The sequence below is a fragment of the Physeter macrocephalus genome, chromosome 21 (genome assembly GCF_002837175.3).
Source record: "Physeter macrocephalus isolate SW-GA chromosome 21, ASM283717v5, whole genome shotgun sequence".
Lineage (NCBI taxonomy): Eukaryota > Metazoa > Chordata > Mammalia > Artiodactyla > Physeteridae > Physeter > Physeter macrocephalus.
In genome coordinates, this window is record NC_041234.1 from 4,279,413 (window position 1) to 4,286,838 (window position 7,426).

General features: G+C 46.4%; 1 protein-coding gene across 13 annotated transcripts in view; it reads right to left on the bottom strand.

Annotated features, from left to right (window-relative positions):
• MAP7D2 (MAP7 domain containing 2) overlaps nucleotides 1-7,426 on the bottom strand; it is a 126,648-nt gene that overhangs the window by 86,069 nt on the left and 33,153 nt on the right. For 7 of the 13 annotated variants that reach the window (XM_055081719.1, XM_055081724.1, XM_055081721.1 and 4 more), the window contains exon 1: nucleotides 6,561-6,575. The exons of the other annotated variants lie outside the window; for them this stretch is intronic. The gene's annotated coding sequence lies outside the window, so the exon portion shown is untranslated. Of the gene's footprint in view, nucleotides 1-6,560; nucleotides 6,576-7,426 lie in introns of those variants that run through there. 13 annotated transcript variants of the gene reach the window in all.

The window sequence follows — 7,426 nt, forward strand, 5'->3', positions numbered from 1 at the left end:
AGCTATACTCGGCTTTTCGACTGTGGGGAGGTGAGCGCCTCTAACCCCTGCCTTGTTCAAGGGTCAATGGTATTTGCAGATTTTGAAACTGCTCTACCATTAGTGACTATTAGATACTGTTTCTGTTAGAGAAGAAGCAAGTGACTGAATTTACACATCTAGAAACTGCGCATCTGATTTCAGTCTCAGCACTTGTTCACACAGCAAGGCCGATCCAACCCAGGGCAGCTTCTGGCCCTGTGGCTCTGACTGGCCTGGCTCTCAAGGTCCTTGCAGCGCAGCCAGAGAAAAGCAGGCCAACCTGGGAGGGGAAACTGGAGGAAGGGAGCCAAAAGGTACAAACTTCCAGTTACAAGATAAAGAAGTACTAGGGATGTAACAGACAACACGATGGCTGTAGCCAACACCGCTGCACAATACACAGGAAAGTTGCTAAGAGAGTAAGTCCTCTAAGTTGTCATTACAAGGATTACATTTCTTTCCTTTCTCCCTTTTTTATTTGTTTTTATTGTATCTACATGAGAAGATGGACGTTAGATGAAACTACTGTGGTAATCATTTCATTATGTATGTACCTCAAACCATCATGCTATATGCCTTAAACTTATAGAGTGATGTATGTCAATTATTTCTCAATAAAACTGGGGGAAAAAAAAGAAATCCAGCCTCACAGTGACAGAATGAAGGCAGGTGACTTAGAAGGGCATTCCAAGTCTCAACAATGGCTGTCTGTCCATCTGTCGGATGAATTACTGTAGCTGTGCCCCATCTACCAACTCATCCACTTTGAGAGCTACTTAAGAAGGATTTACAGCTAACCTGCTAACATAAGAAGAGGAAAGGAAGGAAGGAAGGAAGGAAGGAAGGAAGGAAGGGAGGGAGGCAAAAGAAAAGCAAGGCGAGGGGGTGGACGGGAGGAGAAGGGAAGGGAAGGGAAAGGAAGGGAGTTGACAAGAATGCAACAGGGAAAGAAGGCAGAATGGGTGGCTTATACCATAATTTCAGGGGGAAAATCACTGTTAAACAAGGATCTAAGAAAGCTGGCCCCAAATCTGTAGAGACAGAGTACATTAGTGGCTTGGTTCCCTAGGGCTGGGGGTTGGGAGGAAATGGGGAGTGACTGCCAATAGGTGTGCGATTTCTTTTGGGGTGATAAAAATATTCTGGAATTAACTGTGGTATTGGTTGTACATTGCACAACTCTGTGAATACGCTAAAAAAAACCCCACTGAACTGTACACTTTGAATGGGCAAACTGTATGGTATACCAAAAAAAAAAAGAAAAAGAAAGAAAGAAAAGAAAGAAAGCTGGCAAACTATCAGAAAATCATAATAAAACCATCCCTAAAGCATAAAATGTTAAAAACCACAAGTACACAACCAGAACGAGTGAAAATCAGAGCACCCTGGTATGTATGAATGATTGTAATAACAAAAGTGGATGAGTTTTATTGTTTGCTTCAAAGCACAGCAATCTGAAATCTAAAACTCAAACATTTAAGGCATTTATTGTAAACAATCTGTTTCATGTTTGGAAACACAAGTAGTTGCAGAATATGGGATCAGAACCAGAGAAGGAAGAGAACCAGTTCCAAGCCAGGGAAGGACGTCTGACAGAGCAAACATGGGAGGTACGACAAAGCAGCAAGAAGCAGCATAAAAGCCTGCCTCATTCTACACAACCAGGCTTCCAGAGCATTCCTGATGAGGGTGACCCATTTGTGAGGTTATTCAACATCCTGTTCCATAAAACGAGGCCTCATAAGTAGCTGAAACTATGTCAGGTAGCAGGGGAGCCTTTCTGAATTTCGGTCCTAAAGCCTTGCAGTGGGCAGAGTATTCTTGCTAAAGCCTGAGTGGCATTTCAAGGATTTGGTACAACGATCCTTCTTTTTTAAAGAGTCTCATACTAATCCTGAAAGCTCCCTTCCTTACACCCAAGCCACCTTCAAGGTACTCTCTTTCCCTCTGGCTCCTAAGAGGTCATAAAAATCAGTGACTAGTGGGGATGATTGCACAACCTTGTGAATATACTAAAAACCACTGAACCGTACACTTCACAAGGCTGAAATTTATGTTATATGACTAATACCTCAAAATAATTTTTAAGCTGTTTGAAAAATCAGGGCAAAACACAGACTTACCGTATGACCCAGCAATTCCACTTCTGGGTATATAGCCCAAAGAATTAAAAGAAGGGTCTCAAAAAGATACCTGTACACCCATGTTCACAGCAGCACTATTCACAACAGCCAAAAGGTGGCAGCAACCCAAGTGTCCATCAACAGATGAACAGATAAACAGAATGTGGTTTATACATACAAGGGAATATTATTCTGCCCTAAAAAGGAATGAAATTCAGATACATGTTATGACAATGGATGAACCTTGAGGACATCATGCTAAGTGAAATAAGCCAATCACGAAAGGATAAATACTGTATGATTCTACTTATAGGAGGAGGTATCTAGAATAGGCAAATGTATAGAGACAGAAAATAAAACATTGGTTACCAGGAACTAGGGGGAGGGGATAATGGGGAGTTATTACTTAATGGTTACCGAGTTTCTGTCTAAAATGATTAAAGAGTTCTAGAGATAGATAATGGCAATGGTTACACAACATTGTAAATGCACTTAATGTCACTGAATTGTACACTTAAAAATGGTTAAAATGTCAAAGTTTATGTTATGTATATTTTACTACAATAAAAACGTAATTTAAAAAAGTCAGAGCCCTTGGGACTTCCCTGGTGGTACAGTGGTTAAGAATCCGCCTGCCAGTGCAGGGGACACGGGTTCGAGCCCTGGCCCGGGAAGATCCCACGTGCCGCAGAGCAACTAAGCCCATGCGCCACAACTACTGAGCCTGCATGCCACAACTACTGAAGCCCACGCGCCTACAGCCCGTGCTCCGCAACGAGAGAAGCCACCGCAATAAGTCCACGCACAGCAACAAAGAGTGGTCCCCACTCGCCACAACTAGAGAAAGCCAGAAAGCCTGCGTGCAGCAACGAAGACCCAACGCAGCCAAAAAAACTCACACACACAAAAATCCCCACAAAAGTCAGAGCCCTCACATCTAAGAATCCACACTTGATATCTGCTTCAAGGTAATAAGGTAGTACAAAAAAGACTTCAGAAAGTGAACACCGTTTTGGGACTTCCTTGGTGGCGCAGTGGTTAAGAATCCGCCTGCCAGTGCAGGGGACACGGGTTCGAGCCCTGGTCCAGGAAGATCCCACATGCCGCGGAGCAACTAAGCCCGTGCGCCACAACTACTGAGCCCGTGTGCCACAACTACTGAGCCCGTGCACCTAATGCCCATGCTCTGCAACAAGAGAAGCCACCGCGATGAGAAGCCCACGCACAATGAAGAGAAGCCTGCGCACCACAATGGAGAGTAGCCCCCGCTTGCCGCAACTAGAGAAAAGCCCGCGCGCAGCAACAAAGACCCAATGCAGCCAAAAATAAATAAATAAATAAATAAATAAATAAATAAATAAATTCAATATGTAAATTAAGCTCTGAGTGGGAGAAAAAGCAGCACCATTCCTGTGCAGAAGCTCGAGAGCATGGACGAAACGGGCCCCAAGTAATTATTTGCTGAGTACCTGGCAGTGCAGTCCTGCTAACCATGGGGCACCTAAGTGTAAGTGACCATGGTGACTCCCACGTGCACAAAGATTGTCTCCAGTCCTCCAGCCAGATTTAACTGCTTGCTCATCTATGGCTTCATGGTCCATTTTCATACTTCCATTTACGGTACTTTCCAGTGTTAGAGCTGGATTATAAGTAAGTTATAAAAAGCATAGCTCAGTAGGTCACGAGGTCCTTGAAAGGCAACACCAGTATATATCAATATAAGTACATTATATACAAAAATATATTTTTATGCTCAGAGTCGTCTTGTACTCAATACACAGATGAAAATAAATAAATAAATAAATAAATAAATAAATTCAATATGTAAATTAAGCTCTGAGTGGGAGAAAAAGCAGCACCATTCCTGTGCAGAAGCTCGAGAGCATGGACGAAACGGGCCCCAAGTAATTATTTGCTGAGTACCTGGCAGTGCAGTCCTGCTAACCATGGGGCACCTAAGTGTAAGTGACCATGGTGACTCCCACGTGCACAAAGATTGTCTCCAGTCCTCCAGCCAGATTTAACTGCTTGCTCATCTATGGCTTCATGGTCCATTTTCATACTTCCATTTACGGTACTTTCCAGTGTTAGAGCTGGATTATAAGTAAGTTATAAAAAGCATAGCTCAGTAGGTCACGAGGTCCTTGAAAGGCAACACCAGTATATATCAATATAAGTACATTATATACAAAAATATATTTTTATGCTCAGAGTCGTCTTGTACTCAATACACAGATGATGACAGTGACACCCCTGACCTCATGGAGCACAGCTATGTACGTGCAAGACACCGTGCTTAGCACTTTCCATGCACTACCTCATATAATCCTCCTGTCAACCCTGTGAGGAATCTGTTACTATCCTCTTCTTATAAGAAGCTGAGACTGAAACAGCCAAGAAACTAACTCACGGCTCCACCGCTAGTTAGTGGCCACACCAGTACCTGATCAGATGAAGGTCTTAAGTGGTAAATTCTCAAAATTGTTTTAAAATTTTACTTTATTGTGGTAGGAACACTTAACATGATATTTACACTCTTAATAAAGTTTTACATGTACAATATGGTACTGACTCTCAGTACCATATTGTACAGCAGATATCTAGAACTTATTAATCTTGTTTAACTGAAACTTTATGCCCATTGATGAGTAACTCTCCATTTCCCCTCAGCCCCTGTCAACCACCATTACACTCTCTGATGCTATGAATTTGACTCTTTTGGGTACCCTCATGTAAGTGGAATCATGCGGTATTTGTCTTTCTGGGACTGGCTTATTTCACTTATCATAATGCCCTCAAGGCTCATCCATGTCACATACTGCAGCACTTCCTTGTTTTATAAGGCTGAATCATACTCCACTGCATGTGCATACCACATTTTCTTTATCCATTCATTTGTCCATGGACATTTAGGTTGTTTCCACAGTTTAGCTACTGTGAAGAGTGTTACTATCTCTTTGAGATCCTGATTTCAGTTCTTTGGGATAAATACCCAAAAGTAGGATTGCTGGATCATATGACAGTTTTATTTTAGTTTTTTGAGGAACCTCCACACTGCTTTCCACAGCGGCTGCACCATTTTGCAGTCCCATCAACAGTGCACAGAGGTTTCAATTGCTCGACATCCTCACCAGCATTTGCTGTCTTCTGCTTTTTTGATAACAGCCATCCTGACAGGTGTGAGATGATATCTCACTGGTAAATTCTTAACTGAAGAAAGAGGTGAAGAGGCTACTCTATGGGCGACTGGTGCAGAAAGTTAGAGAAGGGAGACACCAACATCCAGGAGTAAGCGCCAGACAAAAAGTCATGTTAGGAGGGTAGACGGAACTGGGTCCCATAGAAGGTCCCAGGTCTCTTTATGAAGACCAGGAGGTTTTGTGGAAAGGGTGCCGGGTGGGTGTTCTGCCTGTCTACAGAGGCCACAACAAGAGGAGAGGCATTTAGAGGAGAGGTGTTTGTATGAACAGAAAGGACTTCTTGCCCGGGGGAGAGGGTGCCCCTCCAGCCTCAGAGGACACGGAGTGAAGATCCACTATCTGTCCTGAGAAAGGTTAACGCGCACCTGCTGACAGGGGCAGCTCAGCCCACGTGGTCTCTGCAGGTGCCCCCGACCTGGAGTCTGTACAGGGCAACTCCAAGAGGCCAGGCTCTCGGCCTCCTTGGTCCAGGATGACGAAGAGCAAAGAGGGAGCAGGGTCCGAGCCCTAGAAGGACAGGTCTCAGCAGGAACGCAGGCACCCGAGTTTCTCCACCACCTGAATACAGTAGGCAGAGCGGCAGACATCCAGGAAGTCACCGGCACCACAAACGCCTGGCCCCAGCGCTGCTCGGCCCGTCCCAGGAGCTCCTACCCTGAGATAATATTTTTCTCAGAAGACCGACTCCTTCAGGAGCCGAGTGCTGACCAGCCGGGCCTCGGTCAGTGACACAGAGGTCTTCCCACAAGGGCCGGAAAAGTCCTCTGCCATGTGGACGGCAAGGTTCCTCACGCACACGCCACACTCCAGAGGGTCAAAGTAACGCCAAGCCGCAGGCCCACTGCCAACACCCCAGCGCCTGGCAAGATAAGCCTGAGGCCTCGAAACCTAGGCGCTCTCCTGAAACCAGGTGCGCGCCCAGCCAAGGGGAACAGGCACGAACCGAGCACAGGAAGCGGCTGCTTGCGTCCGCACGCTCCCAAGGGAGCCACAACCCCGGCTGCCTTCGTCCAACACTCGCCTTGGTCTAACTGCCCTGCCCTCCAGACCCAGCTCCCAGCGCAGGACCCCTGCACCTGGCCCGCCGTGTCCAGGGGCATCACAACTCTGTTCCTACTCGGCCGTCGCCTTCCTCGGAAATCCCGGCCTCCAGTTTCCATGGTGGGTTTCGGCCTACACACGCAACACTTCCTGAGATCCAGGATGCCTGACTTACCTTGGAAGGCCTGCCTTCTGCAGGTGAGAAGCTGCAGCATGCTGCTACACGAACAGAGTCCAGGGAGAAGGAAAACCTGAGTCTGGGCGAAAGGTCCAAGTTCACACTCCCCAGAAGGGGCCTGTGGAACTGCATTGCCCTCTCTCATTTACATACACGGTGAAGTCATTTCCAACCAACGCCCTCAGGAGTTAAGGCCCACATCCCCTTCCAGGGCATTACTCACTTATAGATTAACTACCTTGGGAAAGAACAGTGTGCAGAAGCTAGAAACCAGGTTCTGTGCTCTGGTCCTATTTTCACTTGGGAGAAAACCTACCTTGCGCCAGAGGTGGGACTGTAAGCACAGGCTTTCATTGACATCTTTAGCTCTGCTCGCTTCTCTGCTGAAAACTGCCCTCAGCCATTTCTTTCTTTCTTTTTTTAAGATTTGGTTAATTTTTTTTTCTTTTTTTCTTTTTTGGCTGCATTGGGTCTTCGTTGCTGTGCGCAGGGTTTCTCTAGTTGCAGCGAGCGGGGGCTACTCTTCGTTGCGGTGCGAGGGCTTCTCATGGTGGTGGCTTCTCTTGTTGCGGAGCACGGGCTCTAGGTGCGCGAGATTCAGTAGTTGTGGCACACGGGCTCAGTAGTTGCGGCACACGGACTTAGTGGCTCCGCAGCATGTGGGATCTTCCCGGACCAGGGCTCAAACCCGTGTTCCCTGCATTGGCAGGTGGATTCTTTTTTTTTTTTTTTTTTTTTTTTTCCTTTTTTTTTTTGCGGTACGCGGGCTCTCACCGTTGTGGCCTCTCCCGTTGCGGAGCACAGGCTCCGGACGCGCAGGCTCAGCGGCCATGGCTCACGGGCCCAGCCGCTCCGCGGCATGT